Source organism: Rhinatrema bivittatum, chromosome 6 (assembly GCF_901001135.1).
Source record: "Rhinatrema bivittatum chromosome 6, aRhiBiv1.1, whole genome shotgun sequence".
Lineage (NCBI taxonomy): Eukaryota > Metazoa > Chordata > Amphibia > Gymnophiona > Rhinatrematidae > Rhinatrema > Rhinatrema bivittatum.
Genome location: NC_042620.1, coordinates 324,032,216 through 324,059,468, shown reverse-complemented (window position 1 = coordinate 324,059,468; position 27,253 = coordinate 324,032,216). Strand labels below are relative to the sequence as shown.

The window sequence follows — 27,253 nt, the reverse complement described above, 5'->3', positions numbered from 1 at the left end:
CAGGAGGACCTTGCAAGACTGGAAGATTGGGCATCCAAATGGCAGATGAAATTTAATGTGGGCAAGTGCAAGGTGTTGCATATAGGGAAAAATAACCCTTGCTGTAGTTACACGATGTTAGGTTCCATATTAGGAGCTACCACCCAGGAAAAAGAACTAGGCATCATAGTGGATAATACTTTAAAATCATCGGCTCAGTTTGCTGCAGCAGTCAAAAAAGCAAACAGAATGTTAGGAATTATTAGGAAGGGAATGCTTAATAAAACGGAAAATGTCATAATGCCTCTATATCGCTCCATGGTGAGACCGCACCTGGAATACTGTGTATAATTCTGGTCACCTCATCTCAAAAAAGATATAGTTGCGATGGAGAAGGTACAGAGAAGGGCAACCAAAATGATAAAGCGGATGGAACAGCTCTCCTATGAGGAAAGGCTGAAGAGGTTAGGGCTGTTCAGCTTGGAGAAGAGACGGCTGAGGGGGCATATGATAGAGGTCTTTAAGATCATGAGAGGTCTTGAACGGGTAGATGTGAATCGGTTATTTACACTTTCGAATAATAGAAGGACTAGGGGGCATTCCATGAAGTTAGCAAGTAGCACATTTAAGACTAATCGGAGAAAATTCTTTTTCACTCAACACACAATAAAGCTCTGGAATTTATTGCCAGAGGATGTGGTTAGTGCAGTTAGTGTAGCTGGGTTCAAAAAAAGTTTGGATAAATTCTTGGAGGAGAAGTCCATTAACGGCTATTAATCAAATTTACTTAAGGAATAGCCACTGCTATTAATTGCATCAGTGGCATGGGATCTTTAGTGTTTGGGTAATTGCCAGGTTCTTGTGGCCTGGTTTGGCCTCTGTTGGAAACAGGATGCTTGGTTTGATGGACCCTTGGTCTGACCCAGCATGGCAATTTCTTATGTTTTGTTGGGAAAAATGAGGCAGCCTCAAAACACAGCAGATTGGATGTGGAAGGAGTTGGGATTATACTGGAAATAAGTTCTTCAAGACTGATTGGCCAAAGGCAGAGTCTTGGCATCCTTCCTTGTCAAGGCAGTAATGTGCTGCAAATGTGTGAAGAGAGCTCCATGTTGCAGCTTTACAAATCTCATTAATTGGTACAGAACGATAGTGTGCTACTGAGGTTGCCATTGCTCTTACCAAGTGCACCTTTACTCGACTCTGGAGAGGAAGGCCTGCTTTTTCATAGCAGAATTCGATATAGCCTACTAGCCAGTTGGAGTTTGTTTGCCCACTGCAACTCCTGGCTTGTTTTTATCAAAAGAAACAGAGTTGGGTGGATTTTCTATGGACTGAAGTATGGTCCAGGTAAAATGCAAATGCACGTTTACAGTCCAAGGTGTGTAAAACCTTCTCGCCTTGGTGAGAGTGGGGTTTTGGGAAAAATGTGGGCAAGACTATAGACTGATTCAAGTGGAAGTCAGTAACCACCTTGGGAAGAAATTTAGGGTGAGTATGTAGGACCACTCAGTCATGTAGGAACCTTGTATAGGGTGAGTATGTGACAAGTGCTTGTAACTCACTAACCCTTCTAGCAGATGTAATGGCTACTAGGAAGAGAACTTTCCACGTAAGGTATTTAACATCTCAAGAGTCTATAGGCTCAAACGGGGAACGCATAAGCCTTGAAAGTACTATATTAAGGTCCCATTCAGTGACTGATGGCCTAGAGGGGGCTTAAGTTGTATTAAACCCCTCAAATCTACGCACAAGGGGTTGTGCTGTTATCAGGTCATCCCCTACTTCTTTGTGGTACACTGAGATGGCACTCAGGTGTACCCACACTGAAGTAGTCTGGAGACCAGAGTCTGAAAGGTGCCAGAGATGGTCTAACAGATGGCGTGGGGCAGGAAAAGGGGTAGATACTTTTCTGTGTGCACCTCGTGGTGAATCTTTTCCACTTACAATAAGATTTTCTTGTGGAAGGTTTTCGTGAAGCTACAAGCACTTGACACTAGTTGAAGGGTTGAGCGGTTGCAGTATCAAGCTTTCAACATCCAGGCTGTGAGGGATAGGGTCTGAAGGTTCAGATGGCGTAAAATGCCTTGGTTCTGAGTTATGAGAGTGGGCGCTGTGCCTAGGCAAATTGGTTCTCTGATCGAGAGGTCGAGAAGTATGGGAAACCATTCTGGTCAAAGCCAATATGGGGGTATGAGTATCATTGACCCTTTGTCCTGTTGTAGCTTCATTAGAGTTTTGGCTATGAGCTGTATCGGAGGTATAGGAGGCCTGTGTTCCAGGGACGAGCAAAGGCGTCCCTGGCTAAGCTGTTCGGTTGTTTGTGCAGGGAGCAGAATCTGTCCACTTTGTGATTCAGTTTGGATGCAAAGAAGTCTATTGTTGGTTGACCCCAGCGTTGAAAGATTCTGGTCGTCACCACCAGATCCAGAGACCTCTCCTGCGGATGCAACTGTCGGCTGAGGCGATCCACCACTATGTTTTGTATGCCTGAAAGATAAGTGGCCCAAAGATACATGGAGTGTGTAAGGGCCCAGTCCCAGATCTGTGCAGCTTCTTGGCAGAGGAGATAAGATTCTGTGCCATCATGCTTGTTCAAATACCACATTGCTACTTTGTTGTCCGTTTGTATGAGAACAGTCTTGTGTGAAAGGTAGTCCTTGAACCATAGCTCAAAGCTCTAGGAAGTTGATCTGAAAAGTTGCTTCGAGCGGTGTCGAAGTTCCTTGAGTTTGAAGGTTGTTCACATGAGCTCCTCACCCTAAAGGTGGATGCATCTGTGGTTAAAGTTACTTGCGGAACTGGTTGCTGGAAAAGTAGACCTGTTAGCAAGTTGTTTCTGTTTGTCCACCAGAGAAGGGATAAGTACAACTGGTGGGTTACTTGAATTTGAGATAACAGTGGTTGAATAGCTTGGATCCATTGAGATTTTAAAGTCTATTGCGTTTTCCTCATGGCCAACCTGGCCATAGGAGTGATGTGTGGAAGCCATGTGGCCCAGTAACGTTAAGAATTGATGGGCTGAGGCCGTTCTGATTGTGCGGAGACACGAAGCTAGGTTCGAGAGTGTGAATGCGCGGTCGTTGGGTAGAAAAGCTTTTGCAACTGTGGTGTCCAAATCTGCTCTGATGAAATTTAAGAGGTGAGATGGAATCAAGTGGGATTTTTGGTGGTTTATGAGAAAACCCAACGAGTGTAGGAGATTGATAGCGAGCTTGAGAGCGTAGAGAGCTCCTTGTTTGGATTGGCTCTTGATGAGCCAGTCGTCTAGGTAAGGAAAAATGTGTATGCTTTTCTTGCGTAGATGGGCTGCAGCCACTGCTAGGCACTTTGTAAATACACGGGGTGCAGAGGCAAGTCCAAATGGCAGGACCCGGTACTGAAAGTGGTACCGGGTCCTGCGATGAGTTGGAAATACTGGCATGTGAGTGTACGCGTCTTGAAGATCCAGAGAACAGAGCCAATCTCCTGTTTGTAGAAGAGGAAGCATGGTGCCTAAGGACACCATCTTGAACTTTTCTTTTCATAGAAATTTGTTGAGATTGCGGAGGTCTAAGACGGGGCAGAGGCCTCCTGTTTTCTTTGGAATGAGAAAATAGCGGGAGTAGAATCCTCTGCCCTGCTGAGGTCGAGGAACAGGTTCCACGGCCCTGGCGCTCAGTAGGGTGGATAGTTTTGACTCTAGAAGAGTTGTGTGATCTTTGTGTATCCACAGTAGGTTGGGTGGTGAATTCTGGGGTACTGTGAGGAAATTTAGACAGTATCCTTGAGTTATGATGGAAATAACCCATTGGTCTGTGGTGATGTTGAGCCAATTGGTTATAAAGTGATGAGAATTCAACCTTCTATTGGCAAATCTGGTCTTGGATTTGTGGAGGGGCTGCTGTTCTCTGGTAATGTTTCAAAATCCAGACGCTTGGCCTGTTTGTGGAGGTGGCTGCGGTCTAGATACCTTAGGCTGTCGAGGATGTCCTCTCTGAGATGGCCTGGTTGTACATCCATGAGATACAAATGAGTAATACCTGCGTGGACGATAAAACGGATTTTTAGGATCTTTCCTGACTGATCTGCTAGCAGAAGGAGGAACCTCTGTGTTGACCATTGATAGTTGACACAGGGTCTTATTATGGTCTTTCAGTTGAGCCACTGCATCTTGCACTCTCTCACCAAATAGATTTTCACCGGTGCAAGGCAGATCAGCTAGTCTATCCTGGACTTCAGGTCTCAGGTCTGAGGCTTTTAACCATGCCCATCTCCTGGCACTGATTCCTGTTGCAGACATACGAGAGGCTGTTTCGAAGGAATCATAGAAACATAGAAACATAGAAATGACGGCAGAAGAAGACCGAATGGCCCATCCAGTCTGCCCAGCAAGCCTCACACATTTTTTCTCTCATTCTTATCTGTTACTCTTAGCTCCTTGTTCTATTCCCCTTCCACCCCCACCATTAATGTAGAGAGCAGTGATGGAGCTGCATGCAAGTGAAATATCTAGCTTGATTAGTTAGGGGTAGTAGGGGCAGTAACTGCCGCGATAAGCAAGCTACACCCATGCTTATTTGTTTTACCTAGACTATGTTGTACAGCTCTTGTTGGTTTTTTTTTTACTTCTCCCCTGCTGTAGAAGCAGAGAGCCATGCTGGATATGCATTGAAAGTGAAGTATCAGGCACATTTGGTTTGGGGTAGTAACCGCCGTAACAAGCCAGCTACTCCTCGCTTTGTGATTGCGAATCCTTTTTTTCTTCACCCCTGTTGTTGAAGCTATGCAGGATATGCGTGAAGCATCAGTTTTTTGTTTTTGTTTTATTTTTCCCCCTGCCGTTGTTTGTTGTTTGTTTGTTTGTTAATTTTTTTTTCCCCTGCCGTTGAAGCAGAGAGCTATGCTGGAAATGCGTGATGTATCAGTCTTTCTCCCATGCCGATGCAGCAGAGAACCATGCTGGATATGCATGGAAAGTGAAGTATCAGGCACATTTGGTTTGGGGTAGTAACCGCCGTAACAAGCCAGCTACTCCCCGCGTTTTGAGTGCGAACCCTTTTTCTTCTCCCTTGCCGTTGTAGCAGAGAGCTCTGCTGGATGTGTGAAGTATCAGTTATTCTTCTCCCCTGTCATTGAAGCAGAGAGCTATGCTGTATATGCATTGAAAGTGAAGTATCAGGCATATTTGGTTTGGGGTAGTAACCGCCGTAACAAGCCAGCTACTCCCCTCTTTGTGAGTGCAAATCCTTTTTTCCATTACCTCTTGCTGTTGAAGCTTAGAGCGATGTAGGAGTCACAGTAAGCATGTGTATGTTTATTTAATAAGGGTATTGTGTCAATAGCCATCATTCTGGCGAGTCACCCACTCTTCATTGGCGGCCTCTTGACTTTATGGATCCGCAGTGTTTATCCCACGCCCCTTTGAAGTCTTTCACAGTTCTAGTCTTCACCACTTCCTCCGGAAGGGCATTCCAGGCATCCACCACCCTCTCCGTGAAGAAATACTTCCTGACATTGGTTCTGAATCTTCCTCCCTGGAGCCTCAAATCATGACCCCTGGTTTTCCAGCCTGGTTTTCCAGCCCTGGTTTTCCAGCCTCAAGGCCTTTATGTAAAATGGCATTGAGACTGTCCTGCTGCTGTTGAGGAAGAGTATTGGAGACCTCCTGAACCTGTTTCCAAAGGTTCCGTTGATACTGTGCCATATATAGAGTTGATATGCTGCAATTCTTGACATCAGCATCGAGCCCTGAAACATTTTACAACCTAAAATGTCCATGAATTTTTGATCCTTGCCAGGAGGTGATGAGTGTGGATGAAGTCGTCTTTATTTCTTTTGTGCTGATTCTACCACCACTGACTGATGGAATCTGGGTATCTGTTGAACAAGATAAGTAGCATCTATTCTTCTGTTCAGTGGAGGAACAGTGCAGGGATGTTCCCAAAGTCGATGCTGTAGATCTACAATTACTTCGTGTACTGGAATAGCTATGACTTCCTTTGGAGCATCAAGTTGGAGCACTCCAATGTCTTATGCCTTGTATCTTCCTCCATAATGAGATCGAAGGGAATTGCTTGACATTTCCCTCACAAAATTTGCAAAGGAAAGGTCTTCTGGGGAAGATTTTCTCCTTTCCTCTGTAGGAGAGGATTCTGATAAAATATCTTTGGTAGAAAAGTCAGTGTCCACATCTTCCCAAGTGTCTGAGAAGGTCTCTAGTCGAGATCCTGGACGAGGGAAGAAGGCTGGAGTTGTAGGACGTAAAGGCACCAATGGATCCTTCGATGGCTGTTTTGGTGGCATCGATGGAAGCTGTGGCAGCACCGGTGGCATCAATGGAAATCGTGGGCGTCTCTATCCTAAGAGCTCTGATAGACCAGGCATCGGTGAAAGTGGACTGGAATTGATGCCTTCGTCTTCCGAAGACCCAGGAATAGGTACTGCCTGGCGGATAAAACCATCTAGTTCTGTCCTGAAAGCTGGAGTTGATATCGCAGCTACAGGGGGGTGGCAGGCTAGACATAACTGGTTCCTCCACAGATCCCTGTGGGGGTTCAGTGTCCGGCACCGATATCGGTGGGAACGCCTTGGTTGTTCCGGTGTAGAGGGTGTAAGTAGCTCCTCTACCCATGTCTTCTTCGCAAGCGGCTCGATGGCCATCGAAGCTGATGCAGTATCTGTGCCGGCACCAGGCGTGGATTCCCGGTGCCGGTGTTTTCCTATGGTGCTCGGCCCGGTTTTTCCCCATCGCAGAGGCAGATGCTGTGGATGACTTCAATGGCGGATGCTGTGGATGACTTCAAGGTAGCAGTGACGGCCGGTCACTGCTACCTTGATGTTCCCAGCGGGTTTTTATGATTCCTTTTTTCAATACCCGTGCCGGAGATGACTGTGTCGACATCGATGGAATCAACTGTTGTTTAAACAGGGTTTCCATCTTTTCTAGGCGAGCCCGCCTACCTTTCGGTGTCATTTCGGCACATTTAGGGCAAGCAGAGATGTTGCGTGTGGAGCAGAGGCACAGCACCCAAACATGTGGCTCGGTTATCGACATGGTGCGGGGGCACACCAGGCATTTTCTAAACCCTGTTGCCATAATAGCAAAGGTTGAGGCCCAAAAAATCGTCAACAGCCTGCAGCCAACAAGAAACAGTGGGGGCGGCACCGACCACAAAAAGTATTTTACTCACCGAATTGAAGAAAAATATGTATCGAAGGGAAACCACTATGAGAGAATATTTTTTGAAGAAATTTTTAATATAAATCTTACCGCTAAGTTATGCTAAAACTGTTTATTGCTATGTTAAAACTGTTCACCTTCAAGTCTTGCTGCTGACCATCCTTGTTTACTCTCCTCTGTCCCATTCCTCTATGCCTGTTCCTGCATAGATCTTTTTGCTCTTGTTATCTGTACTCCCACCCCCTGCTTAATGTATTTTCCACCTTCAGTTAGATGTGAACCAGTATGATGTAACCAATAATACCGGTATAGAAAAAAACTTAAATATTTTTCCGTGAGGAAAATTGTGTGAAGATTCATACAAAGCTCCGAACCGCGAGGCAATCTTCCATGATAGCGCTCAGTCCAGTGACGTCACCCATATGTGAGGACTACCATCCTGCTTGTCCTGGGATAAATATAATAGTCTTAAGAAAATGGCAACAGCTCAAGTTCTTAGTTTAGGTTAAAACTGGAATCTTAATAACCCAATAGACTGCATCACAGCCTAACAATCCACTAATGCTGAGCTTTCCAAACCTTTCATGTTAGTGACACTTTTTGGACAAAATTTCATGACACAGTAATTCAGTCTACTAGCAAACCAGAGAACATAAGAATATAAGAAAATGCCATACTGGGTCAGACCAAGGGTCCATCAAGCCCAGCATCCTGTTTCAAACAGTGGCCAATCCAGGCCATAAGAACCTGGCAAGTACCCAAAAGCTAAGTCTATTCCATGTTACCATTGCTAATGGCAGTGGCTATTCTCTAAGTGAACTTAATAGCAGGTAATGGACTTCTCCTCCAAGAACTTATCCAATCCTTTTTTTAAACACAGCTATACTAACTGCACTAACCACATCCTCTGGCAACAAATTCCAGAGTTTAATTGTGCGTTGAGTAAAAAAGAACTTTCTCCGATTAGTTTTAAATGTGCCCCATGCTAACTTCATGAAGTGCCCCCTAGTCTTTCTTTTATCCGAAAGAGTAAATAACCGATTCACATCTACCCGTTCTAGACCTCTCATAATTTTAAACATCTCTATCATATCCCCCCTCAGCAGTCTCTTCTCCAAGCTGAAAAGTCCTAACCTCTTTAGTCTTTCCTCATAGGGGAGCTGTTCCATTCCCCTTATCATTTTGGTAGCCCTTCTCTGTAAAGGTTAAAGGTTAAACAAATAAAACATATTTCAACAATTTATGTATATTTCCTTAAATAAATACATAATTTTTTGTGGATTACATAATGTTACACACACACACACACACACTGACCCCCAGGCATGCACACATTCATTCTCACACACACAGAGACCCCCAGGCAGGCAGGCAGGCACCAATTTATTCTCACACATACATACACCACACACAGGCAGGTACCTATTCTCACACAGACAGACCCCCAGGAAGACACCCATTCGTTCTCATACACAGATACAGCCTCAGGCAGGCACCCATACATTCATATACCCCACAAGCAGACTCCTATTGATACACTTGCACACACTGAAGGCAGACCCCCCTCTCTTTCTTTTGCCAGCAACCTCAGAGCCTCTCATATTCCTCTGCTACTGCTGTCACTGCTGCCATGTGGATATTTGGGGAAATGCCGATTGCTGCTACTGGCACTGAAGCCCGTTCTACTGCCTCCTCTGTGCAGGCCCTGCGGTATTAAATATTTGCAGGCTTCCACTTGCTCCATGCCGATCTCATACATTGCTACTCTTGCACACTCTCAAAGACAACATATGCCAATCACTAAAAAGTAATTTTTTTTTTTATCTTTGCTGTCTGATCTTAGTTTTCTAATCGGTTGGTCACAGGCTTTTTTTTTTCCACCTTCCCTTTCTTGTTTTTTTTCTATTTCTTTTCTCTCCATCTGTCTTCTTCCCTCAACACACAATCAGGTTCTCATTCTCACAGCGGCCCTTCTACCAGGTTTCCTCCTCTTCTCAGGCCATCGCAACGTGGGATATGCGGCAGCCCATTAACGCTGCTCTTCTTCTGTACACGGCAGATGCTCTTCCTCCTTCCTGCCCACACGGCTCCAGCAATATTTTTATTCCGCTACACTCATCTCTCCATTTAACAGCATGGAGATTGAGAGGCTCCTTTTAACAGGGCAGGGAGTTTCCACTTCGGCACAATCCATTTTGTTAGAATCCAGGAAACTCTCAATGAGGAAAAGCTATAGCTATAAATGGAAACACTACTCTACCTGGTGCAATTCTAACGGTGTACCACCTTTAGACTGTTCACCTGAGTTACTCATGGATTATCTACATACACTATACACAGCTGGTCTGGCAACCTCATCCATCAGGGTCCATCTCAGTGCCATAGCGGCATATCACAGACCACTTAACAATATTCCTATTTCCAATCACCTCTTACTATCTCGTTTCATCAAGGGGTTAACTCACCTTCGCCCTCCGATCTCCAAGCCTCCAGTTCCATGGAATCTTAACACAGTTCTTGAACAGCTCATGGTTTTCTTGTTTGAACCCATGGACTCAGCACACATTAAATACCTCACATGGAAGGTGGTATTCCTCGTGGCAGTAACATCAGCACGAGTCAGTGAATTACAGGCCTTGGTCCATTATTCTCCATATTTACAGTTTCATCACCAGAAGGTGGTTCTCCGAACTCACCCATCCTTTCTACCAAAAGTGGTTTCTCAATTCCATCTCAATCAGACCACAGAACTGCCCACCTTTTTCCCTAAACCTCATGCAAATGACAGGGAAAAATTACTACATACGCTAGACTGCAAAAGAGTTTAGCATTCTACAAAGGAAGAACAAACTCGGACTCCCGTGTTTCTCAACTCTTTGTCTCTTTTGACCCGAAGGCGCCTGGACTACCGGTGGCTAAACACACCATCTCCAGCTGGATAGCACAGTGCATCAAGTTCTGCTACGACAAACAGAACCTACAGCTACATTCTGTTCCCAAAGCTCATCAGGTTAGAGCAGTGGTGGCCTCCTTGGCATACCTTAAACAAGTATAACCCATTGACATTTCTAAGGCAGCTACATGGTCATCACTCCATACCTTCACATCGCACTACTGCCTTGATCAACAAGCAGCCACTGATGCAAAGATGGGGCACACAATACTGCAATCTCTATCCTCTTGTACACGGTGAATGCCACACTGTTCATGATCACAAACAAACATATATACCATAAACAATGGCTAATTCAGCCCTATCGACGGGAAAAAGCAAGTTTGCTTACCATAAACGGTGTTTCCGTAGATAGCAGGATGAATTAGCCATGCTGACCCACCCTCCTCCCTGGCAGTCACTGTCTTTCCAAACTACAGCTTAATTACAGACAGGCCGATACAGTAAGGAGCGGTAGGAAGAGCTGCGTTAGTGCCGGGCGCACCCGCGGTTGCCGCACGCACAGTCCAGCTCACCTACCGCAGCGTCCGTGAAGTGTTAGGCCCACGCAACCCATTTTACTGTATAGAGCGCTATACAGTATCCTGGGTGCGCTGGCCTAACGCTTCACAGACACGCTGGTATCTGTCATTTCAAATGACAGGTACCAGGAAGTGGACGGTTCTCCGACGCTCAGGATTGCCAGTCCTCTCTCCCCTCCTCCCGAAGCAAGCAACGAAAGTGGAAAAAAGCGAAAAAAAAAAGTAGCAAGAGAGAGAGGGGAGAGAGGACGGGCAATCCTACGCTCGGGATTGCCAGTCCTCTCTCCCCTCCTCCCGGAGCAAGGTGCGAAAAGCAGCCTTGCTTCGGGAGGAGGGGAGAAAGGACTGGTAGTGTAAAGCAACGAAGCGACTTACTTTTTTTGCAGCCCCCCCTCCGGAGACTGACATCAGCGAAGACGACCGCGGCTCCCCTGCCTCCAGCTGCCCGCGAAGATGGACGCACCGCATGGGCGAAAGCGGCCCTTGTGCGTGCAAGTGGGCCGCTCAAGATTGGCGTCACGGCATGTGACGTCACAACGTCGTGACGTCACGCCTTGAGCGGCCCAATTGCACGCACAGGGGCCGCTTTCGCTCGTGCAGGCCTCCATCTTCGCAGGCAGCTGGAGGCAGGGGAGCTGCAGTTGTCTTCGCCGATGTCCATCTCCGGAGGGGGGCTGCAAAAAAAAAGTCGCTTCGTTGCTTTACACTGCCAATCCTCTCTCCCCTCCTCCAGAAGCAAGGCTGCTTTTCGCGCCATGCTCCGTGAGGAGGGGAGAGAGGACTGGCAATCCCGAGCGTAGGATTGCCCGTCCTCTCTCCCCTCTCTCTCGCAACTTTTTTTTTTTTGCTTTTTTCCGCTTTCGTTGCTTCGGGAGGAGGGGAGAGGACTGGGGCTGCCCCGGAGACCAGCACCCATGGACGTGGCCAGGGCAGGTGAGCGGGGGCTGGGGGAAAGTTTGCCGCCTACCCTTTCCCCTGCCTCTAATGCAGGGGTAAGGGTAGGCAGTAAGTTAGCAGGTTAAACACGCGGCAAAACAGCAGGGTAAAAAAGCGATAGTCGGGGCGCGCGTTACTGTATGGGAGGGAATAGCTAATTCGATCATTTACATGTAATATACATGCCGCGGGCGGAAGGGGTTACCCGGTGATTTAAGGACGCGGTAAAAGTAGGTTAAAGGGGATAGTGTATCGCGGGTTGGACTAACGTGGCCGAAAAGTGGGTAGAAAGCGGGTTAGGAGCAGGGTAATCGTGGCCGCACTTTACTGTATTGACCTGAGACTGAGGAGAATCTGTTACTTTCCTGCGCGGGAACACACGCGCAGCCGCAGAGAGCTAAAATCTAATCTCTGCTTTGTAAAAGCTCCCTCCTGGACCTGATTGACAGATCCCATGACAGCATGACTAAATCATCCTGCTATCTACAGAAACACAATTTATGATTAGCAAACTTGCTTTTTTTTTTTTTTTTTTAAATCTGCGAGCTAACAATGTACTGGCTTTATTACCCCATTCAAAATGCCCTTGCTTGACCTGGTGCATTTGAAAAGCTATATTCTATTTCCAACACCAGTAAGTCAGTTCTGATCTTCTGTACTTGCCTATATATGGAAGTGGATAACGTTCTCTTATAAAGTTGTTCCAAAATTAAGAGCTTACTTTGTAGTTCTTGTTTTCTCTCATTGTTTACCTTCTTAAGAAAGGACACCCAAAAAATCAAGTACCCTCCAATAACAACCTTCAAAAAATCCCAGAGGGATTGATATTGCCTACATCAAGTGCTATGTAATCTCTAATATGTTTAGCCAATTAAGTAAAAATTCTCATCCTCTAGAAGAGTATTAAAATTTCCAAAATCTCTCACCAGGCTCCTCTATAAAGTTTAGCATGTCTAGCCAGATAGGAGCATGATCGGGCCAGGAAATGGGCCTATGTCTGCTTGAGAGACCAGGGGTAACACCAATTTATCCACAAGAAAGAAAATCAATCCTCGAATAGGACTATGAGGACTAGAATAAAAAGAATAATTTCTAACCTGAGGAAACCGGTATCTCCAGACATCTATTAAATCCCACTTCAACAACAACTTCTTTAGCAGAGCTCATGGTGCACTAGAATTTAACACCCTCCCCAGAATTATCCAATTTTGATAATAATGTCAAGTTAAAATCCCCAGCTATCATCAGGTGGCCCTCTCCCTCGGATATTAACAACGCTCCAAGAGAGAAAAAGAAAAGCTCCCTGTCCCACATTAGGAGTATAAATATTTATCAAAGAATACACGTCACCCTCTAACTCAAACTTATCCAAAAAATATCTACCCTTGGGATCTGCATAACTTGAGAATTAAGCCCTTAAAATCTTTGTGAAATAAAATCCCCACCCCTGCATATTTCTCCACCTTGGTCGCTGCAGCAAAGAACTGCAATGGAAAATTAGACCATCTTAAAAGATACTCATGGTTTAAGTGAGTTTCTTGTATTAAAATAATAGTAGCTCTCATAGCCAAGATCTCAGACCTAAGAAGCTGCTTTTTATGAGGAATATTTAAGCCTTTAAAATTTAAGGAAAAAAATGCATATTCCAGCCATCATAAAAAATATAAAATAAAGTAAATTGCATTTGCTTTATAGAGATTCCGCCCCCCAAACCCAAAAGGTTCAAAACGAATAGAAAGAACACCCATAAAGCCACAATCACCTCTCCAAAGATCTGTATACCAAACCCATAATGGATTCTGCTTTCCTTCCTCTCCCCCCAACCCAACACTATCTGCTATTACTGCAAATGCAGTAGGAAGAGAAAACATACTGAACATAAGGTCCAAGCTCCCCCCTGCCCCAGAGCCAAAGAGAAAAATACATAATCCCGCATATAAGAAGGTGAACTGCACCTTCACACATTAAGATGCTATCCAAAAATCAGCATTTGAATAATACAAAGGTAAGTGTCATTAGAGCTAGTGCAAAGATAAAGAGCATTCAGCCCTTTCCACTGTCTTTAGAATATGAGTCTCCTGAATGCCTCCTCAACCTCTGGACTCCTTTTCCCACTCTCTGGCACCTGGGATGATCATCCTTTGAGTCATCACACTCAGATGGAGTTTTTCCTGACCACGAAGCCAGCTTCTTCCAAAATGGCCTCCACTTCTTCTACTTTAACTCTGGAGGTAGTTCCACGAATAGTCAGCGCTAGCCCGAAAGGGAATAGCCACCTATACCAAATCCCTTCTTTCCTCAGAACTGAAGTTATTTCGCTGAATGCCAATCTTTTCTTAACAGTAACAGGCGATAAATCAGTAAATGCTGAAATGGAACAAGACTCCCAGAGCCATGTTTGTTGTTTTCTGGGTGCATTGAGAACCCTCTCCTTGATGGAAAAACAATGAAAGCATACCACAATATCTCGGGGTTTATTTCCTACGTTAGGTCCCAATGACCAGTGTGCTCTAATTCCACCTCCGCTACTGGTAAGGATGTTTCCATACCTTGATTCTGGCTCAGGAAGAAGGCACATACATTCATTACTACAGCATAACAGTCTTTATAGTCATCGGTCTTTGGTATGCCGCGGAATTGCAAGTTGCAGCAATGATTGCGATTCTCTAAATCCTCTATTTTAGCTTGAAATTCTGCAGTTTCCAGAGATAAGTAGCTGAATTGTGATTGTAATTTCCCAACTTTATCCAATTGCACTTCCAATCGTATGTTGTAATCATCCATGCAGAACCCAATCTCAGAAAGTTCCTCCTTCAATTCAGAGATCAGACCCATTAAATCTTGTTTGGTTTCACGCCATATCTTTGCGCATATCACAAAACCACTGCCTCCAATTTGCCACCCACCAATGTCTCCTACAAGGCTAAAGCACTTTGGTCCGTGGCTTCTTCCAATGCCCCAGGCCCCGAACTTTCGGAGGACATTTTTACATAAGAAAACTGTTTGAAATCCTTTTTTCTTAGATACCATCAAACAGAATTAGCAGCCATCAAACAGGATTAGCAGCAGAACTAATTACTCTAGGGGGCTGAAGCAAAAGAATTGTGCAGCAAATAATAAAATTAGCTCAGAGAGGGCTGGAGCTCCGGTTCAGGCTGCCATCTCAGTGGCCATGCCCCCCCCCCCCCTCTGAGATTTGATGGGCTTTAATGATATTGGTCTATGCCAGTGATGGCCAACCTTTTGCGCTCAGTGTGTCAAAATTCATTAAAAAAACCGAGCATAACTCGGGTGGTGTGTCACTTCTAGAAAAATCCATAATTTTGTGATATTTGTAGCTCTAATATTAATAACAAAGTTATAATTTTAATATATGTTCTGTATTTATTAATAAAGCAAAAACAAATAATTCTTTACCTTACTTGCTTAGTGACTTTTTTGTTGCTGAATTTCATTGGCTAAATCTTCAATTAAAACACTCTCTCCCCCTCCACCCCCCCAAAACTCTTACTCCCCTGGATTTTCACACACTCATGCTCTCACACTCACTGGCTCCCTCACATACACACACACAGAACCCCGGGCAGGCTCCCATTCATTTTCACACCATTCCCGCTCCATCCTCCAGGCAGGCACCAATTCATTCTCACGCAGGCACCCATGCATTCACACACATACACCCCCATGCAGAGTCCCATTCATTCACATGCACACACTAAAGGCAGACCCCCCTCTCTTTTGCCAGCAACCTCAGAACCTCTCTCATTCCTCTGCTGCCACTGTCATTGCTGCCGCATGGCTATTGGGAAGATGCCGATTGCTGCTACTGACACTGAAACCCATTCTGCTGCCTCCTCTGTGCAGGCCCCGTGGGCTTCCATTTTCTCCATGCTGATCTCGACATTGTGAGATCCGCATAGAGAAAGTGCTATTCTTGCGCATTCCCAAAGATTACATGTGCCAATCACTAAAAAGTAATTTATTTTGTTTTTTACCTTTGCTGTCTGATCTTCATTTTCTAATTGGTTGGTCACAGGCTTTTTTTTCCCACCTTCCCTTTCTTATTTTTTTTGCCAATTCCTTTTATATTGTCTTTTTTTCTGTTTCTTTTCTCTCCATCTTCTTCCATCAAACACACAGGTTCTCATTCTCACATGCATTTCTCTCTCACACACACACAGGCTCTCACTGTCACATGCTCTCTCTCATACAATCATTCATACACAGTCTCTCACTGGCACATGCTGTCTGACTCACACACACAGGCTCTCTCTCACTCCCACATGCTGTCTTGCTCAAACACAGGCTCTCTCTCACTCCCACATGCTGTCTTGCTCAAGCACAGGCTCTCACTCCCACATGCTGTCTTGCTCAAGCACATGCCGTCTCTGCAAACATTCAGGTCCTCACTCTCACACACAATCTCTCAACTCATCTCATACACGCACACACACACACCCTCTACAGACCCTCAGCCTCTCTCTTCACCTCTGGGCCTCCTCTTCGTGGGTCGTCGCAGGATGGGCTCTGCGGCAGCCCTGCTACCAGGCATCTTCCTCTTCTCGGGCCGCTGCGACTTGGGATTTGCGGCGTAAACGCAAGCGCTGCTCCTCTTCTGCATGCGCCGATGCTTCACCTCCTTCCAGCCCATGTGGCTCCGGCAACGTTTACTTCCGGGGCCGCACAGGCAGGAAGGAGGAGGAGCATCAGCGCGTTTAAACATGATCTTTTTCTTCGGGCCACGGCCCTGCCTATCTGCCTGTCGCTGTGCCCGGGGGTATTGGGGGGATACTAAAAAACTAGTTTTAAAGGGTCGGCACAGCCGATATAAAAAAAGAAAAAAAGGCTCGGCACAGCCGATTAAAAAAAAAATTCCCGATAGTCCACAAAACGCTGCGCGTGTCAGCAAAAAGTCTCGGCGTGTCATCTCTGACACGTGTCATAGATTAGCCATCACTGGTCTATGTATTTGTATCTGTTTCTAATGGAGTGAGGTTTTCTTTTTGTTCTTTTTTTTATTTTGTACACCACTTTGGATGGCTTCTTGCTTTAAGGGACGAAAAGGATGTAAAAATGTTTTAATAAATACAAATGATTAGTATTCTCAATGACTAACAGACAAATGCAAAACTGATGAGTCTTAAGGGATCCATGCACTGTGCATCTCTATAGTCATTTCCAGAACTTACTAAACAAGATAAAATTTAAGAGAAAACCAGCAAAGTAATTGGGTAGAGAAGATAAAAAACCTGTGGGTCTAATATAGGACTGAGAAAGGCACCTTCTATTATAAATCCTAACCATTAGTAAAGTTTCTAGAAAGAAAACTTTTGCAGTTTCTTCTTCAAATCAGTTCTCTCAGTCACTGGAGACAGTAATATTTGATTATTTCCTGGAATATCTTTTAATTTCTAGTAGGCAAGTTGTCCCCCCACAAACCTGTCCTGGGGGTACTCTTCATTGGTTATTTTCTCAAGATATTTGTAATGAGCATACATGAGAAATTTGCATGCAGCTCTCACATACTTATTGCTGAAAAGCTGACTAGCTGAGGGTCCCCCAGACAGGTTTGGAACCACTGTAATAGAAATGAGTTTAGAAGTACTATTGAATACACAGGGAAAAGCTGGAATGGCTTTTGAGCATGATGCAGAGCAGATCAATCTGCAAAGAAATGTACAAAGCACTGAGATAAAGTCTGTTTACAAGGGCTGTATACTCTGACCATGAGGATCCTCTAACCCAGTTCCATCCACTGGAAGCCACACTCCATCCTGCATTTCTGAAAAACCAGCACCACAGAACAAATTCCTTCAACTGAGGGAATGTGATAAGCCTTCATCTAATACACTGACGCAGTAAGATAGTCAAGACACATTCAAGCAGGTTCTAAAACTAGGGCTTTGCCAATAGTTTATTTAAAAAACGTGTATCTTGCCATACCACCAGGTCTAGGTGGGTAACAAAGTTACAAATCACAAAAATTAACATAATACACCAAACTCCTTACTGCTACAACTCTACCCAAATGCTCAACAGGCAATGTGCAAATTAAAACAAAGGTTAATTGCTGAATTTAAATATTTTTTTGCAAAACCTGCAGCTTTGGACACTGTGCTCTATTTCCTCCTTACAGGTCGATACTGTAACGTGCGGTTGAAGATTTCCCGTCTGTAACGTGCTGGGAGCGCACAATTCGGACGCGTAAGGCGATCCAGCGATACAGTCTCCAGTTTCACGCGTCCTTAGCGCTTCTTAAAACAGACGCATAACCCTTTCCGCACGCATGTATATATGTAAATGAACGAATTAGCTGTATAATGAAGGAATTAGCTATTCCCCTCCGATACTGTAACGCGCGCCCCGACTATCGCTGCCATTTTGCCCCGCGTTTAACCTGCTAACTTAGCGCCTACCCCTACCCCTGCGTTAGAGGCAGGGGTAAGGGTAGGCGGCAAGCTTTCCCCCAGCCCCCTCTCACCTGCCCTGGCCGCGTCCATGGATGCTGGCCTCCGGGGCAGCCCCAGTCCTCCCCCCTCCTCCCGAAGAAAAAAAAAAGCGAAAAAAAGTTGCGAGAGAGAGAGAGAGGGGAGAGGACGGCAATCCTACGCTCGGCGACTTACTTTTGCAGCCTCCCTCCTCCGGACATCATGGCTTCCCACGTGCCAGTTCCCCCTCCCCTCCTCCCGAAGCAGGGCGCGAAAAGCAGCCTTGTTCCGGGAGGAGGGAAGAAGGGACTGGCAGTGTAAAGCGGCGAAGCGACTCACCTTTTGTAGCACCTTCCGGACATCGGACGACCTCTCCTGCCTCCAGCTGCTCGCGAAGAAGGACGCCTGCACGGCCGCTGAAGACGTGACGTCACGACGTTTGGCGTCACGGCATGTGACGTCACGTCTTCAGCGGCCGTGCAGGCGTCCATCTTCGCGAGCAGCAGGAGAGGTCGTCCGATGTCCGGAAGGTGCTGCAAAAAGTAAGTCGCTTCGCCGCTTTACACTGCCAGTCCTTTCTTCCCTCCTCCCGGAGCAAGGCTGCTTTTCGCGCCCTGCTTCGGGAGGAGGGAAGAAGGGACTGGCAGTGTAAAGCGACTCACCTTTTGTAGCACCTTCCGGACATCGGACGACCTCTCCTGCTGCTCGCGAAGATGGACGCCTGCACGGCCGCTGAAGACGTGACGTCACATGCCGTGACGCCAAACGTCGTGACGTCACGTCTTCAGCGGCCGTGCAGGCGTCCTTCTTTGCGAGCAGCTGGAGGCAGGAGAGGTCGTCTGATGTCTGGAGGGGGCTGCAAAAGTAAGTCGCTTCGCGCTTTTCGCGCCCTGCTTCGGGAGGAGGGGAAGGGGAACTGGCATGGGGGAAGCCACGATATCCGGAGGGGGGCTGCAAAAGTAAGTCGCCGAGCGTAGGATTGCCGTCCTCTCCCCTCTCTCTCTCGCAACTTTTTTTTTCATTTTTTTTTTTGCTTCGGGAGGAGGGGAGAGGGGACGGCAATCCCGACTTCCTGGTATCTGTCATTTCAAATGACATTTGAAATGACAGATACCAGCGTGGCCGTGAAGAGTTAGGCCCGAGCAACCAGGTTACTGTATAGGCGCTCTATACCGTAAAATGGGTTGCGCGGGCCTAACGCTTCCCTAACACTTCGCAGACGCGGCATGCATTTGCATGCAATTAGAAGAGAGTATAGAGCGGTAGGTGAAGAGAACTGTGCGTGCGGGGAACGAGGGTGCGCCAGGCACTGCCGCACTCTTTCTACCGCGGCCTTAGAGTATCGACCTGTTAGTCTGGTGGATAGTTCACAGAAAACCACTTGAGCACAGTATTTCCCCTAACCCTGTAACAAGGCCCTGTCTGCAGTGCCTTTACTATCACCTCTTCTGGAAACACTGCTTACAATAAACCCAGCTATCACAACAGAACCAGGTGTAATTATTATAATGAAGTGACTAGATAAAGCATTTCTCAAGAAGGATTCAACTTGTCCAACTGTTGAATGTCAGACAGTTAGAAAAATAAATATTTTGGAGAGCTGCATCAGTATTCCAGTACTTTGACAAAAAAGCCCAGATCTTGCATCAAGCTCCTGCCAAAAATTGTCCCCCAGGGGATCGACTGTAGTTGTAGATGTTTTTTTTTCTTCAATATGTAAAAATAACACGTAAAGCAGAATATTAACATTCATAATACCAAAGTGATTGTATCAACTTCAGAGTTTTCTTGTCCATGAAATATGTTTCAGTCAATACAAATAATTAGTATCCCAAAGCATACCGGGTGGAAAATGCATTCAGTATTAACATGAAATAAATAGGGTTTTTTTGTTCATTTAACCTTTTGCTTTTCTTCTCTCTGATCAACTATATTAAACCCAACAGGAAGCACTCAGAACTCAAGAGTACCATCGCTTGTATCTTTCATCTCTCCATCATAGCAGTATTTTGGAGTGGGAGAACAGTTGTTTCTGCTTCTAGAGTTTGAATGTTAACTCTCCTGAGACACCAGCCTTGCGAAGCCCATCATTTCATAGGTTCTTATTCTCTATATCCGTGTTTTTCAGACCCAAGATTACAATTGTTTTTTTTGTTTGTTGCATTGCTACAATGTTTTTCATGAGCAGTTAGGATTTTTTCCAGCCAAGAGCTTGATGGTAGCAACAGATTTGAATAGACTACCACCTCCAAGCTATGTGCAGCCCCCATCTCCCCCCCTCCAGCAATGCGATTCTCACAACTGTAGTAAGCATGGGGACTAAGCCTGCACTCACAAGCCCTCACAGGAGGCAGAGTTTGCAAGTGCAGCCTTAGCCCCTGCACATTCTGCATGTGAGAATCGTGTCACTGGGGTGAGGAATGGAGGAAAGAGCTCCTGTAGAAATTTCAGCAGTACAGGTTCCCCACTCCCACATTATTCTTGTAATCTTTTCGGAGAAGCGTGAGAGTGGGAGCAGCACATTGCTGTGACTTGGTCAGGTGGGAGAGTAGAGAAAAGGAAAATTGGTTCTCACCTTCTAATTTTTGATCCTGTAGTACCATGGATCAGTCCAGACTCCTGGGTTTTGCCTCCCTTCCAGCAGATGGAGAGAGATGTTTTTGACTGACACTGCCTTATACCTCAAGGTGCCACCTACAGTCCCGTCAGTATTACACTGTACCCAAGCATTAAGATCAAAACTGCACAAACTTAACTACTTTATCCCCTAATGAGGGGAGAAAACCTGCAACGCCAAAAACTGCCCGCATGGGAGCAGAATCTGTTGTGAACCTCAGAACAAATCAGCAGCACAAAAAAAAAAAAACAAAAAACAAAAAACTATTGAATGAGCGGACTCTTGTTTCCCCAACTCTGAAATGAGCGGGACTCTGGACTGATCCGTGGTACTATAGGAACAAAATAAGCAGGTAAGAACCAATTTTCCTTTCCCTGTACGTACCCGGATCAGTCCAGACTCCTGGGATGTACCAAAGCTTCCCTACGTGGGGTGGAACCTTGACAGAGTCCCGCTTGAAGTACACCTTGTCCAAACCTCCAGAATTTAGGGCTTGGACATCCAACTGATAATGCCTGGCAAAGGTGTGCAAAGACTTCCAAGTAGCTGCTCTACATATCTCCTGCAGCGAAACTTGCTGACACTCAGCCCACGAAGCCGCTTGTGACCGGGTAGAATGTGCCCGAGGACCGTCCGGAACTGGGCGACCTTGAACAATGTACACAGAGCCAATAGCCTCTTTCAGCCAGCTTGTGACAGTGGTCCTAGAGGCCCTGTGCCCCCTTCTGGGGCCACTCCACAACACAAAGAGGTGGTCCAACAAGCATAAGCTGTTCGTAACCTCCAAGTAATGTAATAGAACCTGCACGTCCAATTTTCGTAAATCCTTAGACTGATGATCAGAGCGGTCCAAGTCTGGAAAAGAAGGGAGTTCCACCAACTGAAAGGAGGATACCATCTTGGGAAGAAAGGCGGGAATTGTCCCCTCAAGGAGACTCCAGTATCCAAAATTCTTAAGAAGGGCTCCTCTACAAGACAAGGCCTGAACACCACCTGCCGTGCTGAAGAAATAACCACGAGGAAAACAACTTTCAAGGTAAGACACTTTAATGTCGCCCGCTTTAAAGGCTCGAAAGGCGAAGTACACAGGGTTCTAAGCACCAAATTCAAGCTCCAAGGACAAGGATTCCAGACCAAATGCTTCGCCCCCTCAGAAAACGCACCATGTCCGGATGCGCAGCCAAGGCTACTCCTCATACCTTACCACAGAAACACCACCTGGACCCTCAGAGAGCTACAAGACAAATCTTTAGCCAGGCCAGCCTGTAAGAAAGCCAAAACATCCCCCACCGAGGCCTGGGTAGGCTCCACACACCAAGACTCAAAAACTCCCCACACCCTGACATAGGCCAGGGAGGTAGAGGGTTTCTAGACTGCAAGAGAGAGTCAGAATAGCCATCCCTCAGGGTATGTGAATACTGCCCCAGAAAACAAAGGCCAGGTCCAGGAATAGAACTCAGGTGTACTATTTATTTTGAACTTTTATATACAGACATTCATGTGGCAAGATACATATCATATTGGTTTACAGTGGAACACATTATTGCAACAAGCATTACATAGAACCGGGGTTACATAGAACTAGGAGAAACAATGAATAAAACTGGGGGAAGAATTAGCGGCTGTTAACCAAAGAGACACTTAGAGAACGAAGCATCAATTAAGCAAGAAACTATACATAAACACCAGAGAAATTTAAAATAAATATACGTAGGGATAAAATACTACATAGAAGCATGCATTACTTGCCATTGAGCAGGCCCTAGGACACACATTTTAAAAGCAGAACATATGGTATTTCACTGTGCTTCTTTTTTATGGATGTGCACACTTTGTGGATTATGAAGCTCATGGTTTCTATTTTAGCTAATCTGTTTTAAAAGTTGTGCCAATTCATCCACTTTTCTGAATAAAAGCCAACACATCTATATATTACAACCATAAGTAAACAAAGATATTCTATTCTATTTCCCACACAAAAATACCTAAAGCAAAAATGGTTGTCATTTGTTTCCAACTATATAATGAAAGCTGCTGCTTCTTTCTGCATTAAAATTTAAGATTGCAGATGAGCCACACGAAACAGAAAGTGACCTGTTACTATGACAGATGACCATGACTTACATGATGCTGATGGAAAACAAATAAATATTTTTATTCTGTTGGGCATCTAGTTATAAAAGTGTGTGATAGGCCCTTGGTTATATAATCAAGTATTAATGAACACAAACCAGGTAATTCACAGCACCACCTCTTCCATTTTACAGTGTATTCTGGAACACTTCTATTGTTTCAAGTATGGAGTATATGATCTACAAGAGAAAACCATCTCAGCACTACAAAGAAAGAATGTGTCTTGTTGGAACATTTTTTTCTAAATTACTGTGCACCCAACATATACAGGGGACCACCAGACTAAAGAAAAAGTTCTGCAAGTCTGAAAAATGAGAAAGCAAAATTGCTTACCTGTAATAGGTGTTATCCAAGGACAGCAGGATGTAGTCCTCACATATGGGTGATGTCACTGGACACAGCCCTATCACGGAAAACTCTGTCAAAGTTTCTAGAAACTTTTGACTGGCACACTGAGCCAACTGAGCATGCCCAGTGTGCCATGATCCCTCGAGCCACAGGGGTCTCCCTTCAGACTAGTGTGTAGCAATAAGCGTTAGCAAAAAAAATAAAATAAGAAAAAGTACTGAACCCAACTCCACAGGCTGGCGGGTGGGTTTTGTGAGGACTACATCCTGCTATCCTGAGAACACCTATTACAGGTAAGCAATTTTGCTTTATCCCAGGACAAGCAGGATGATAGTCCTCACATATGGGTGATTAGCAAGCTACAGGCAGAGTCATTCTTGTATTGGACCAACAGCAAACAACTTGTGCAACAGGCACAATAACTGGTGTACTGTTGGAAAAAATGAGGCAGCCTGAAATCACAGTAGATTGGATGAGGAAGGAATTGGGATTACGCTGGAAACAAGTTCTTTAAGACCGATTGTCTATAGGCTGAATCTTGTCGTCCTTCCTTGTCCAAACAATAATGAGCTGCAAAGGTGTTAAGAAAACTCCATGTTGCAGCTTTACATATGTCAGCTATTGGTACTGAACGATAGTGTACTACTGAGGTTGACATTGCTCTTACTGAGTGCGCCTTTACTCACCTTTGGAGAGGAAGGCCTGCTTTTTCATAGCAGAACTCTATACAATCTGCGAGCCAGTTACAGTTTGTTTGTCCACTGCTTTACCTGGTTTGTTTTTATCAAAAGAAACAGAGTTGAGTGGATTTCCTATGGACTGCAGTGCACGTTTACTTTCTAAGGTGTGCAAACCCTCTCACCTTGGTGAGACTGAGGTCTTGGGAAGAATGTGGGCAAGACTATTGACTGATTCAAGTGGAATTCCGTAACTACCTTGGGAAGGAATTTAGGGTGAGTACAGAGTACCACTCTGTCATGTAAGAACCTTGTATAGGGTGAGTATGTGACAAGTGCTTGTAACTCATTAGCCCTTCTAGCAGATGTAGTAGCTATTAAGAAGAGAACCTTCCATGTAAGAAATTTAATATCTCAGGAATCCATGGGTTCAAAAGGAGAACGCATGAGTCTTGTTCGTACTACATTAAGGTCCCATTCTGTGACTGGTGGCCGTTTCGGGGGTTTAAGGTGAATTAAACCTCTCATAAATCTACTGACAAGGGGTTGCGCCGATATCTGTGCATCCCCTATTGTATGATGGTAAGCTGAGACAGCACTTAAATGTACCCCTACTGACGTGGTCTGGAGACCAGAGTCTGAAAGGTGCCAGAGATAGTCTAATAAAGATGATGTGGGACAGGAAAAGGGGTCAATACTTTTCTGTGCACACCACATGGTGAATCGTTTCCACTTAGACCGAAAGGTTTTTCATGTGGAAGGTTTACGTGAAGCTATGAGCACTTGAGACACATTAGTTGAAAGATTGAGTAGGATTGAGTAGGATTGAGTAGGATCAAGCTTTTAATATCCAGGCTGTTAGAATTGCAGAAGGCGAGATGGTATGAGGTGGGATTTCTGTAATTGATTAGGAATCCCAATGAGTGGAGCAGATTGATTGTGAGCCTGAGAGAGGTGAGAGCTCCTTGCTTTGACTGGCTTTTGATGAGCCAGTCCAGGTAAGGAAAAACATGTACACTTTCCTTGTGCAAATGAGCTGCTGCTACCACTAGGCACTTTGTGAATACTCAGGGTGCTGAGGCAAGTCCGAATGGCAGAACCAGATATTGGAAATGCTGATAACCCACCAGGAAACGTAGAAACTTGCAATGAGGAGGGAATATTGGAATGTGAGCGTAAGCATCTTGCAGATCCAGAGAACAGAGCCAGTGTCCTGCTTGAAGAAGGGGAAGCATGGTGCCTAAGGAGACCATTCTGAATTTTTCTTTCTGTAGAAATTTGTTGAGATTGCGGAGGTCTAAGACGGGACGTAGGCCTCCTGTTTTCTTTGGAATGAGGAAATAACGGAAGTAGAATCCTCTGCCCTGCTGAGGTCGGGGAACAGGTTCCACGGCCCTGGCTCTCAGAAGGGTGGATAATTGCGTTCAGGAGAGCGATATGATCTTTGTGTATCCAAAGAGACTTTGGTGGAGAGTCTTTTGGTACTGAGAGAAAATCCAGTTGGTAACCTTGTGTTCTAATGGATAGTACCCATTGATCTATTGTGATGTTTGGCCAACTGGGTTAAAAGAAAAAGACCCGACCTCCCATTGGTAGATTTGGGATCAGGTTGGTGGAGTGGCTGCTGTCCTCTGGCGGGTTCTCAAAATCCTGATGCTGGGCCCATCTGAGGTGGAGGTTGAGGCCTAGGTGCCCTTGGTTGCCTAGGCTGACTTTTCTGTGCTGGTCTGGATGCCCTACCACGGGGTGCTGGTGGATAATACCTCTGTGGTCGGTAATAGGGTTTCCTAGTGTCCTTTCGTACTGTTCTACATGCAGCAGATGGTGTTTCTGTTGGAACAGCAGAGAGCTGGCGTAGAGTTTCAGCGTGTTCTTTTTAACTGTGCCACTGCATCTTGAACCTTGCCCCCAAAAAGGTTGTCACCAGCACAAGGCAGATCTGCTAACTTTTCCTGAACCTCAGGCCTGAGGTCAGAGGCCTTCAGCCAGGCCCACCTACGTGCACTGATTCCAGTTGCAGCCATCCTGGACGAGGTTTCAAAACTATCATAGGCTGCACGGACTTCATGTTTGCCTGCTTCTAGGCCCTTGTGTATGTCATTTACTGAGCCTTGATATTGTTGAGGTAAGGACTAAGATAGTTGTTGCAACTGCTTTGATACTGAGTCATATATAATTGATATGATGCTATCCTGGAGAGAAGCACTGAACCTTGAAAGACCTTTCTGCCCAGAGTGTCTAAGAACTTTTGTTCTTTGCCAGGAGGTGCCAATGAATGGGGACGTATCCTCTTTGACTTCTTCTGGGCGGATTCTACCACCACAGATTGGTGTGGGAGTTGGGCCTTTTGGTAACCTGGAATATGCTGAACTAGGTAGGTGGCATCCTTCCTCTTGTTCACCGGTGGGATTGAACATGGGTGCTCCCACAGTCTGTATTGTAGATCAACCAGGACTTCATGGACTGGAATTGCTAAAACCTCCTTAGGAGGATCCACAAACTGCAGAATCTCCAGGGTCTTCTGCCTGGTGTCCTTTTCTGCTACTAGTTGAAAAGCAATGGTATCAGCCATCTCCTTTACAAAGTTTGAAAAGGAGAGGTCCTCTGGAGGTGACTTTCTCCTTTCTTCAGGTGGGGATGGCTCAGACAGTATATCTTCTGATGAGGAATCCTTGTCTCCCTCCTCCCAGGTGTCTGATGAAGGGCGTCGTGGAGAAGTAGAGTGAGGTATGAATAAAGACCATCAATGGTTTTTGCGGTAGCATCGATGGGGACACCGGAATTCTCGGCCGAGAAATCCCAGACAGCCCTGGAATGGGTTCAGTCATGGGAGAAACCCTGGAGGCATCATCTTCAATCACGGGGATCGGCATTTTCGGTGTCGTTGGTTGTATCGGAAGAGCACCGATGAGGGCATCGAACTTCGAAAGGATTGGTGCGAAGACTGAAAGGTCCAGCGTTGGCAAGGGTATCGGCTCAGATGGCATCGATGGTTGAAGGTCTCGGAGAGCATCTAACTGCCTGGCGGATAAAACCATCCAGTTCTTCCCATATAGCTGATGAGATCAGAGCAGCTATAGGGTACCCAGCACAGTTATCGGTGGGGAAGGCCTTGGAGTGAGAGGCATCGAGGGCTCTTCCACTCGAGACCTTTTCGGTGATGGTTCCCTTGGCATCAACGTAGTTCCCGGATTCGATGCGACATCAGGTGTCGACATCCGTTGATGACTATGGCGATGCTTCTCCCGATATTCAGTGCTTTTCTTTTCAAGCACAGATGTAGATTTTACCAATGACTGGGATGGAGTTGGTGATAATCGGTCACCGGAGCCATCAGGACAACGCTTTCGAACGACTAATTTTTTTAGCCGCTCCAGCCGGAGACGACAGAGTCGATGTTGACGGTATTAATTGAATATGGAAGAGATGTTCCATCTTCTCCTGATGGACTCGCCTGCCTTTGGCCGTCATTTCGGTGCATTGTGGACAGGAGGACACA

General features: G+C 45.6%; 1 protein-coding gene across 1 annotated transcript in view; it reads right to left on the bottom strand.

Annotated features, from left to right (window-relative positions):
- Positions 1-27,253, bottom strand: part of SLC25A43 (solute carrier family 25 member 43) — a 101,789-nt gene that overhangs the window by 30,264 nt on the left and 44,272 nt on the right. The window lies entirely within an intron of this gene.